A 12596-nucleotide genomic window follows, 5' to 3' on the forward strand; every position below is an offset into this window, starting at 1 on the left:
AGGGCAGGCGAGACTGCAGGCTCCTATGTTTGCAAAGGCTTCGCCACACGAGGAGTAGAAACTCTTTTAGGGGTGCCAGACTGGTCAAAGGTTTCTGTCTCTTTTTGAAATACCAGTGGCTCCCAATCCAATACTTTTTTATTCAACATTTGTTGTATTTCTTTGTGACTTCATGTATGGCTTACTCCTTTCTGCTCTACATCCAGATGATTCAGGTCTTCCCAGATTTCTTTACTTGCCTCTAAATTGACCACTGGATGTCTGACCATACTGCTCCCAGTTAACCGCACCAGGGACTTGCTGGAACCCATTTAAACCCCCATCTGACCTTTGCACCCATTTCCTTTCTAAAAGAAAAGAGCAGGGTCAAAAACTGGTGCATGGCTTAGCCCCATACTGGAACAGCCAGATCACGCACCCAAAACTTCAAAACACTCCACTGAACTGAAACTCACTGCTCTAGTTCTTGGAAGATTTTCCTCATCAGGAACTAGAGCTACCTCCTCTTCTGACAAGGACATCTGGTTACAATGCTAACTGATACTGGAAGATAGTCTTAAGTGGAGAAGAGAGAACAGTTCTCTGCTTGGATAGACTCCACAGGTAAATTGTTTTATTCTCACCTATAAATTGGACCTGAAATGGGGATGGTCAAACAGCTTTAAGGGCATTCCCTTCTTCTAGGAATCTCAGGCCAACACTAAGGTCCAGTGCATCAAGAACTGGGTACAATGGAGTAGTAACAGAGTAAGCCAGCTCCATTTACAGCAGCCTTTCTGAGGAGCACGGTTTCTCCAAACAGCTTTATAGCATCTAAATACTAACAAGGCACACAACATAGCAACTCATACGCAAATTAAAATCATTTGGAAGACTAGCACCACCAGCCCATATTTTTGTCAACAGTGTTGGCTTCATTTTGTCTGCTCCCAAATCATTTTTCTTTATATCACAAAATCTGGAATGACTGAACAACCTTGCAAAATCTGTGACTATTTTCACTAGTTGCTACAGCTTTTCCTTGTTTTCAAAGAAATCCCTTTTCTATTCAGCTTGTACAACTTTAAGCAGAGGAACTGCTCTTTTCTTTTTCAATTTTCTTTGAATGTCATTTACCCATGATTCTGTTAGGAATAAAGAATAGTTAAATGAATTTCTTTTTTCTGTGGTTAATATAAGCAGAATTAATATAATTGAGATGGGAGTTCCAAATCCAACCTGCCTTTCAATTTCTTTCAATTATGTTTCATTAAAATTACTCTATGTCACTGGTAACAGTTACGTCAGGTTTGTATGCCAAGGAGAGGAGCCAGCTTCAAATGACAATTTTCTACCAAACCCAAACTACATTACTGAGAATCTATATTATTATTCATCAGATGCAAATTTCTTTGTGTCATTCCTGAGTACATAAATGCATTATTCCTTAACAAAACTCTTGGATGTATATCTTAGTTTGTGCACGATTCGCTTACATTGTTTTAACTTATAATCAATAGCCCTCTATATCTTTGTATTTGAATGAGAGATTATTTTGGGGACACAGACAGGAACTGCACATCATTTAAGTCTGCTCTAATAATATTTGAATCATTTGATAAAAACTATGCAATTCTGATCCAATTGTGGCGTGAGGAATTCCTTTCCAGAGGTATCAAAGTCATCAGAAGCTGTGTAATTAGCAGCATCGATAATTTTTGGTTTTCATGTTGCTTGCACTCAAAAAAAATAATCTTAAGAACTCTCCTTAATCTGTTAACAAAAGTTACAGGCAATAAAATTTTATGCATGCAAAATGAATGTTCATTTGACTGTTTTCTCTGGTTTTATCACCTGAATCCTCTTTTCTCTGAATCTTGTGATTTTCTAATTTTGTTTACTGCTATGGTAATTTTTTTTCTCTACATGGCACAAAGACATCACTGAAAAGCTCAATACAGAGAACTTCTGCAAGATATTCTAAGAAAAACAAAATCCTAAAGACGATCCAAAAATCCAGTGAAGTCTGTAAAAAACCTTCCTCCCCATGTCCTTTGGAAGTAGTCCCAAATGAAGTGCTGCACTTTTGTACCAGATTTCCCCCCAAAAGGAAGGTAACAATTACCTGGCTCCAGCTTTTGTTCCTTGCACAAAGCACTAGAGAAGAGATGGTAACACCTCAGCTTCTCACTCAAACAGTCCAAACCACAAGCCAAACATGTTTATACAGGAATGTACACAAGCACTTATATGCCAGCCCTGCTCTTAGAGACTCTCACTGTAGGAAAATGAGAAAATAAACTACTTAACTGTGCAAGTAATTTCAGCTGGAGCCGATTATCCATCTGCTAATACAGTGCAGCCTGGAAGCTTTGCCAATGACAGATTAAGGTCAAACAAATGATCATTCCTACGAGATACACTTCTCTTCCTAAAAGTATTTTTCTTTCATTGTGTTGTGAAATGCTGATCAAAGAGCCTATAATAATATTTGATTAATATAAATTTCTTGTAGTAAAGCTACATCAAGTTTCTGGCATAACACTGGGGTCCAGACAAGCCAGACTGTATGTTTAAGACAGAGACCCTGGTCTCTGGCCTATGGGCCAAAAAGGCAAAACACAGGAAGAACTGCAGAAAGAAAGTGTTGTTATTTCATTTTACAGGGGCAGAACTAAAGCAGAAGCCTTGTGGGAATGGGGTATATGAGGTTTGCAGACACTGAAATAACAGTGTTCAAACAGTCCTGTTAAATAAAGCCTGCATCCAGTGACAGGGTGAGGCTGAAACTCCCCCATGACAGGCCTAAGAATATTTTCCCCAAACTTCAATTCGTGCTGACTTGTTTTTGCAGAAGCACTTATTCTAAAAGGTTTTTAAAGATCATCTTGAGACAGCTTTGAAAATCCCAACCTGTGCAGTTGTGCACACAAATACACGCAAACTACCACATGCCACTAAAGACAGGGTCTTCATACGAAAAGTGCTAAGCAAACTGAGTAATAGGGACTGCTGCTTCTGCAGCCCAAAATATAAGGTGTCAGAGACAGCCAGGTAATTAGTAGTATTTAATTTTATGACTGGAAGGTTACACAAAGGTAATTCAGGGGTGTTTCAGATTCAGACACAGGTCTTAAGCACTAAATAGGTAAGCCTCGTTCACTCAGGCACATTGCTCAAGTGTTTTAAATCTCTGCACAAGTTGTCTCATCTTTCACCACTGCTCTGACCACCAGAAAATGCTCTTTCTCAAAGCCAGACACAGAATATGTAAACTGAGGATGATGACACTGACCTCTTTTTTTTTTTTTTTTGTGTACAGCACTTTAATACCTAATGCTGAGAAGTGCTGCCTGGAAGCTGGGTACCGTTACGTAAACCGAGCATCCTCATGCCAGTAATCCACAGATGCCTCACAAATTCTTGTGTAACAAACTGGCAGGGTGTGGTGTGTGCATCGCCTCCTCTCAAACAAGCTGCTTTGTACAGAGGATAAGAGCCTACTTAGCCTGTCCCGCAGTAGCTGAGCTCCAACAGTGCCCCATCACAGGCAGGAAAAACAATAGCGTGTCACTGCCTCATTAGGGACCACAGTGCAATTCCAGGCACATGAGGAATCACAACTAAAAATGTTTTGAGCTACCCTTTTGAAGGGACCACGGGGCTGGGGGGGGGGGCTGTTGAAAACAAGAGTTTGCTGAAAGTGAAGGCAGTTTGGCAGAAAATTAGAAAGTATTTTTGTTCCTATCTCTCCGTAACTTTCATATTTCCCAGTAAAAAAGGAGAAAAAAAGGAATAATAGGAGAAGTGAAGTAAAGTCTGGCTTTTTAAAGAGAATGGTTCACTGTGAAACAAATTTTGTGACACACTAAAAAAGCTTTTTCAAAGGAGATGAAGCACAAAGAGACAGGGGTCACGAGTGTCCACTAAATTAGAGTATACTGATGGCGATGCTTAGGACCTGGGTTTTGGCAGTGCATATCAGGCAAACAATTTAGATGTATTTAGATGTGTAACACACATGCCTAATTACCTTCATCTTTCCCTTAAGACTTTCACAGGATGTTCTCTCTCTATAGCATAGGCATGTTTCAGTCACAGCAGTGAATGATCAGTGTTTTTTAAAAAACAGATCAAGGACTTTGAAAAGAGGGAACCAAGACCCTCTGCAAACCAGGAGCACACAGCTAGTGATCACTACTGGGCTTGGTTCAAAAGGCTGCAAGACAACACCACTGAGGAAAGGAATTCATCACAGTATTTACGGAAAGTCAGCTTTCAAAGAGGACATCAGATTTCTTTAACATGCCAGAACAGCACACTTGTCCTTTCTTTTTTTTTCTTCTTCTTGAAAGCAGCAAACCAAGTTAGGGTAAAAACCCCCAGAAGTCATAAAAGCAGTCTTCCTAAAATCTAAGGAATTTTGCCTGAGCATTTAAAACTTCATGAATTTTTAAGTAATAGAACAAGGTTTTTTACAGTGGAAAAGTGTTGAACTGCCTTAATTACATCGGGACCCAAGAGGCTGAATCTCTGTTAGGGAAGGCTTGATATTGATCATGAACTGGAGAAATGTCTCTCAAAGTCCAGCACAGATCTGTAGCTAAAGAAGCCTCTTCCCCACTTATGAAAGGCTGGTCATACGAAATCACTCACTTCCCAACGGGACCAGAGGAACACCGTCACAGAAATGTGCCCCTGCTCCACATTTCTAATTAGCTCAAATGCTGTAATTAATCTATTGACTTAACAAATGGTTAAAATTTGTTTTCTCTCAAATCCCTGCTGACAGGCCAGGTATACCCTGCTGAGTAGCCTCTGCCTGGGGTGATTTTGAGCTCTGGTGCTGGGCTGGGGAGGTCTCCTTACTCAGCCCATCTCACCTGCTCTTCTTCCCCCCCTGGAGGAAGCAAACCCACCAGTTGCATAAAGCTGGGTATTTCGTTGCTGGGTGTTTGCACCACGTCACACCACCACACAGAAAGAGAAACACTGCCTGTCGCAGTACTGGTGCCAGTGCACTTGGCATATGCACCCCAAAATTACTCACTCCAAAACATTTAAATGAGGAAATTATGTGAATTGAGCTGGGCTCTCACAGCCCTCAGCTCTGTAACTCACAGTTCTGAAGTGTTTTAAAGTGTTGTTAATGGATTTTTTTTTTCTTACCTGCTAAGGGTAAGGCCAAGGTAAACACAACCGGGGTGAAAAGCATGGAGGATGTCACTAGAAGGAACCCTGAATCCCCATGAACAGCTACTGCTATCACTCTGGGAGAGGAGGAGGATGTAACCTGCTCATGGACCAGCCAGGTGACATAGCTCTCCCCCCAGTACACAACGTGTTTGTCTCATCTCTGTCCGCTTCACCCAGGCCAGCCCCAAGCCCTTCTCCCCATCCCAGAGGGACTGTGCTGGCCTCACTCCTCGCCCTCCTGGATGTGAAATCACCTGGAAAGCTCGCTCACTCTGCTCACCTTGTGAGTGTCTGGAGCCTTCCGACTGCGCTATTCAAACATTTAGGAATGCCTTGTGTGGTATAAAACCAGTGACACCTGCTAAAAACATGCATGTGATCCAAGATATACCCATTATCCAAGACTCTGCCCATTTTACACTGTTGCATCTTGCTGCAGGAGTTGTCCCAATGGCATCAGCAAAGGATTGTCTCCACAGAAAGACAGTGGTGCTTCGCACACATAAAAGCAATTGAATCTCACCAAGATTGCTGTAGCAAGTCCTCATTTAAATGACAGTATTTCTTAGCTATTTAAAGGGCATTTCATTATCTTTCACAACTATCATTCTAACACTCCCCCCCCCCCTTTTTTTTTTTTTTTTACAGACATGCAGGGGATGCTTTTGGTTCTAACACAAGGAAAAATTTATAGGTAGCACAGTTCCAGAGTTAGCTATAATATGGGTAAGCAAAAGGCAAATTTGTGAAAGTAAATCTTGGGGTTTTTAATTTAGCTAAGAATAAGAGAGGTGCAGCAAAAGGGATTTTAAGTTGAAGGCCACATAGCTATTTTTGATGGGCAAAAGTTTATCTCTTGTGGTTTAACTTTAGAGCATGCTGTACAGCACAGCACAATACAAAATCTTACAGCGGTGCTGGCAGCTTTGTTATAGCTAGAATGGGTTTCCCTCTCAGTAACATTATTTGAAGATATTTACAATAAAAACTAGCAACAGTCTTTCTTTTTTAAATATGCTGTATCCTATTATACCCAAACCAACATTTTCAGCAGAGTTTGCAATCAAACACAGCTCAATATACAAGTCCCTGCTGGTAAATCTCATTGTTAGGTGATAAGCAAGATGCCATTTTTATAAAGCAATCAACAAAAAAAAAAAGTCAGCTTGCTAGCAAGTTCTTAATTCTTTCTTATTATTTTGTAAATAAAATCCCTCCTGGAAATTTCTAGGAAACATCAAGGTTTATTTTTCCTGTTTGCATTCTGAAATGGTATTTTTTTTCCAGATCCGTTAGTTCACACTGAGCCCTTGTACCAACTGTGCTTCATTATGTTGCTTGTGATGCTAATACGCTAACTGATGTAGTGAAACTTTTACAAATAACACAACAAGCTGTGTCCGCAATTAGGGCAAAGCATGTACCTTTCCCGGACTGCCAAAATACTGTCTCCAGGCTTCTGATGGGAGAGCAATCACCTGTCTCAGCAGCCACTCCCATCTTGTGTTCTGCCTTATCGACTGGCCATGTGTGGGGCAGAACACGATCAGGATGCTCAGCACCTTCAGGCAATGATGAGAAAGGAGATACCTGACTTGACTCTGCCAAGGGAAGAGAAACATACAGCACAAGGAGGAGTCATATCATGTGAATGCAGAGCCAAGATAAAGGAAGCATCTTTATCTTCTTCCACCGCTGATCACCAAGTTAGGCAGCGTAACTATATGTTCTGTTTCACATCTGCTGAAAATGGAAAACCCTCTGCTTTGGCCACATGCCTTAATGTGAGGGAGAGAACTAGAAAGGGCAATTAGTCCATTCAAGTTTTACAGTTAAACCCCCCAACTTTTGAGAGTCCTACAAAATCCATACATACATGCGATGCATTTGGGGTGCCATCTGGTCAGCACTTCTGCTGCTGCCAGTAAGCAAAGTGAACACACCAGTCATACAGCTCCTGGTCTTCATCACTGCTCTCCACCATACTCTGGACTCCCTTTCAAACCGGATTGCAAGGATGCGGAAAAGAATCAAGTGCAAGCCCTCTTCTAGAGAGCTGTGTTGCCCTGTCCCTTCCCTACTACTGTGCGCTGGGAAAGCAAGATACTCTTTCTTTTTTCTTCTCTCCATCAGGAAAGCGCATGCTTTCACCTTTTCCACAACAACCCACAGAGCAGATGATACATTTTTCTTCATTTAGCATGCAAGTAGCTTCATCAATGTGAGACAGGCTGTAGTGAAGGAAACGGTAGAAATCTAAATACAACTTCACTTTAAGAGCAACCAAGATATTTAAGGAAAATTTCCTCCTAAGATCTTGGTACTACACAAGTGCAAATAAATAGGGGGGGTGGTGTGTAACATAAATGCAGATACCTGCTGCTGAATGCAAGACAAAACTCCAAAATCTAAAGAGATTCAGGATAACTTTGACCATGACCTAATATTGCCCTAATCTTTGAAAGCAAGAACATTTAACTTGGTTATAACACTTCTGGCACGTAAGTAAGTGTTCAGATTTCCAGGATTCCCAATAATGTACAGTTCTTTTGATTTTGTAGGTTTCAAAAGCTTCCAATTCATGTCACTAATTGAGCTGTCGAAGTCCAAGCATAGATTTTAAATTGGAAGATGTTGACCTTGACCTCTTTATTTCAGTTTCACCAACTGAAAATCAGAGATAACAACATTTGCCTATCTCCGTGTCTTCTGATTATTAATTGCTGCTTCTGAAGCAGTTTGACTATGGAAATTTCTTCCCTTGATTCTGCCTTCTTACAGAGGAAGTTAAAGACTTTCTTGCTGCTGGATATGCAAGAAGCAATCAAAAGGAAATCACACTAGACTCATAGGATGTTTCTAAAGAAAACACATCCACACAGAAGCACCCATTTCCTTTACTGAATCAGTAACAGACTTCATTTGGAGTTGTAAAGAAAATACAGGCAATAAGAACAGTGCAGGAAGGAGATACTGCACTCTCCATTCAGTATTACTTGTTAACTAGCTCTGTACAGGGGGTCATAAAAACTCTCCATGCATGCCCTTTATGGTATAATATGCTTTGTACAGTGACAGCTCTTCATTTTAATACACTATATCCATACAGAACTGAAACCAATGGAACTGCATAGAATTTATCACAAAAGTGTAGTCATTGCTGTCTACTGACTTACCCCTCTAAGTTCTTCTGTAGCAAATTAATAGAAATGTATTTTCTTAAGTGGAACAATTCTGTTAGAGATGCAACAGTAAGATATTTAACATTGCTTAAATAATGATCACATAGGAGGTATGGTTTCTAAAGAGGTATGTTTTACAGATAATCTGCTTTTACTTGAGCATCTCCTGGGATAAGTCCCACAAGGTTTGTGGCTTTCAAAAACTGCATTATGAAAACACCAAGAAACAAGGGAACCATTGGGTGAGATGAACATCTATTTACTTTAACCTGGCAATATGGCAATTTAAATGATTTCAGGAAAACATTAAATAATCTCCTTGAAGAGCATTGCATTTCTGCAAAGGTGAAATGAATATGACCCTATTAGAGACAAGGAAACCTAATAATGTGCACCATATGAAAATAATAATAGGCCCACAGTTATTCTATGAGTCTCTAAAAGATGTATGTGGCTTGAAAACATTTTATCAGGGCACTAATTCTCTAAATCACTTAAATACATGCACAAAGCTTTTTCAGAATATTTAAGCATATTTGTCTTTCAATCCAAGCCTCCAGCTAATCGTATGATTGCATACTCTGGTGAAATGCCAGTTAACACCAGAAAGACCAGCTGTTTCAGGAAGAGGTGGAAGGGGAAAAAACAAGAAATCCCCTGAGCATGATTCATTGCACATACAAGCACACTTTCCAAATATAGGGTGTTATTATTTTGATATCACACAAAGAAACAAATGCAAACTCTGAAATCCCATACAGAAGCAACAAATTGGTCTTGTATCCACACAGCCTGGCTGGAGAACATTATGTTTCTCAGTGTCCTGGTTTATACCTAAGAATGTAGAAGAAACAGTTGGAGAAAAATCCAATATACTGAATACAATAACTGTGTTTGTCATAAAGTGCCATCTATAACATTTGGTGGCCAGCATTCATTATGTTCTGAAAAGAGAAGTAGTTCCAAGATGACCACTTGCAGCCCTTGGTGGAGCTACACCACATGTATTCAGGTGGATTTCTCTAACAGTCTCAGTGAGGAGCCATACCCTATTCGCCATCTGCCTGGCTATACAGATTTGGACAAAACATTTAAACCATGAGTAATTTTAAGCATTTGACTAGTGCCAAAAGACGACATCTGCATGTTTGACATTAGGTTATACAATGCTCCACTGCATTTGAATAGCCTCTGATTCCATTTCTGCACATATAAACCAAGCATGATGTTCACCTTCACAACATGAGATTAGATGCTTTGCTGAAACATGTCACTTGATGCAAGTTGTATTCCAAAGCACTCCAAATTCTCACAGGAGAGCAGATAATAAAATAAGATGGTATATATGAATAAATTATGGCAGCAAAACTTCTAGATTTTCCCTTTAATTCCTTTACTTTGTGAAATTAATTCTGTTTCTGCTTTTGTATCAATGTTTCTCCAGTACTGGATTACATTAGATAGCAGTGTCCAATCCCCAGTTTGAATTCGACAAAACTGAACTAGAAAGCGGATTAGAAACATTTCAGAAATAGAAATTGGGTCACATATTAAGGCTTTCTCTGGAGTTTGCCATAAAAATTAGAATTAGGATGAATTCAGCACTGATTTCTTTACAGTTTACTGATGCGGGGTAACAGTAAGGACAGATGGGCACATATCTGTGGTACTTCTGTGGCTTGAAGTCAAATACCATCTGAATATCTATAAAACTGTAATGTCCTCAGGTCCCAAACATCCCAGGAGTAGACAGATGTACCATCATTGTCATTCAGGAGAAAAACCTGAGGGATGGAAAGGCCGAAAGCTCCCATAGGCATGTAGGAAAAATGTAGAAGAACGAACTGATCTTAAGCTTCAGAAGTGCAAGGGTAAACATGCTACATGCTTTCTCCACATGGAGTAGCATCAGCAGGCTTATTCATACCACTATCAAACCAACCTGGTTTTGGTTGCATAATTTGAATGTCTACATTTAGCCTGTACCCAGGGCTAAACTATAACAGCTCCTCTATCACCTGATGAACCCTCACCAGACAGGGAGGGGAATCAGGAAAGAGGAGAGCAAACCCGCAGGTAGAAGTGAAACAGATTTAATGAAACAGGACCAATTTATACTCAGCCAAGCAAATACCCAGTTGTCACAATTAACCAGAGAGCAGTCCTTAGAAGAAGCCAGAAGAGGAGCAGCAAGAGGAACCCCACCAGGAACCCCCCAGGAGCTCCCCTTGCTCAGCAAACCTTCCCCCTTTATAAAGCCCATGCCATGATGGGATGGGCTACCCCTGTAGCTCACTCAGGTCAGCTGCCCTGGCTGACCTGGAACTGCTGATGGCCTGTCTAGTGCTGCTGGGATGGGATAATGTCCCAGCCAATGAGGACATTTGACAATAAAGAAAGAAGAATAATTTTTAGGAAAATGTGAAGCAAATGAGTGGCTTATTCCCTGTATATGGAAAGAAATTCCTTTAGGGAGGAACAAAAGATTTTAGTATAAAGACAACATTAATTATTTATTTCAGATATCCAGCTGAGTGACATGTTTTCACACATGTATGTGGGGAGTCCCCTGCTACACTAGAATTCAAAAATAAAATAACAGTTTGTCAGTAAATTCTCATGCACACTAATCCAGTCAAAAAAACCTGATGATCCAATAATTATAATGAATGCTGGCCAGCAAATATATAATGGAATATATATGGGATTTTGTTCCTTAATAATTTTTTTAATATGTATTAATTTCTGGCATTGTGTTCCTTTGGTAAAAGATACCAAAATACAGAACACCAATTATCTTCAGTCATAGCTAGTAAATGAAATTAAATGAACTAGTATCAAATTTTTACACTTGCGTCCCTTCATTGCATTAACTGCACAGACACACCAAGGGGCTGGTATTACAGGCATTTTAAACATTTAATCTGACTAAGCACCAGCTGGAAAATACCAGCAACTCAGGTAACACTAACATTTAGCAAAATGATTGCTAATAGTTCTTGTTCTTTGGCTCCACTCTCATCATTCAGCTCAAGCCTTTGGTTTCTAGGAAACATGTTGCAACTTCCACCCTTAACTCTTTAGCAGATGTTACTTCTCAGATCAAGCAGGATTTCACATCAAATCTTGGCCAGAGCTTAGGAAAACTGAAGCTCCAACCCTGCTCCTTCCAAAGGACTTTATAAGTGGGGTGGTCTTAGCAAGTTCTGCTGAATATGTTCGTCTGTAAATGCGCCCCCCCCTCCCCCCATGTAAAGCACAAATACAGTACATCACCTGTTGTCTTTTGATTAGGTTAATTGCACTTTTATGCCTCACAGCAGCTAGCCTGTTTACAGTCCTGCCTGTTAACCACAAATTTGAGATACCTAAACAATGTAAGCAACCAAAACTAAGTTTTGTTTTATTTTATTTTATTTTGGAAACCAATGCTTTTGTTCTGACTAGATTTCATTTTTAAGAATGCTAGTAACAACTTTCAGTGTGTTGTGAATTTTTTCCTTAGATTAAGTTACTGAACGTGAGAAGGACACACAACACTCACTGAATCTTCATCCTGATTTTACTATTGCATGTGAATCTCATTAAATCTCAATCTCAGAATTGTTTGTAAATGGAATGGCTTACAAACCTTAATGAGGCAAACTGGGGGCACCTGATGCTATAGTCATTCCCAAAACTGATTTTTTCATGGGAAGCATTGCCTGCATAGAGACAGGTGGGATCTGCTCTGGATATTTTAATTTTCTGCTTTGTTAATTCCTAGCAATAAATTTTGATGAGATACGGATGATGATAATGACTAATAATTCTGGGCTATTTGATTTAAGATGATAATGTTTCTTTCTTTGCTTTTGTTACAATATTTATAAATACCAGCATTTAACTTCAATAATGCTAACCAATACGTTTTCTAGATGAAAAGTTTCAGGCTGTCCTCTTACAAATGCCACAAAACCAGCTTGATTGATAATCTGAAAGCATTTGCAGGCTTATTCTATGGCCTTTCTTCACATTGTTTTGATTTGATTTGCACACTGAAGCACAAATGACAGGAAACCCTGTTTGCCATGTAGAAGCTGTGTCGTTGAAAGAACCAAGAAATCGGGCGTAGTTTGTGTTAGATCTCTAACTGTGCCCAAGCAGACCAGCCTTCGTGGGAGCCTCTATGCTGACAAGAGAAGTGGCTGCAGCATCGTCTTAGGGAACCACGTAACAGTTTATGTCCAATTAGCTGCA

The sequence above is a fragment of the Leptosomus discolor genome, chromosome 8, assembly GCF_034619465.1.
Source record: "Leptosomus discolor isolate bLepDis1 chromosome 8, bLepDis1.hap2, whole genome shotgun sequence".
NCBI classification, from domain to species: domain Eukaryota; kingdom Metazoa; phylum Chordata; class Aves; order Leptosomiformes; family Leptosomidae; genus Leptosomus; species Leptosomus discolor.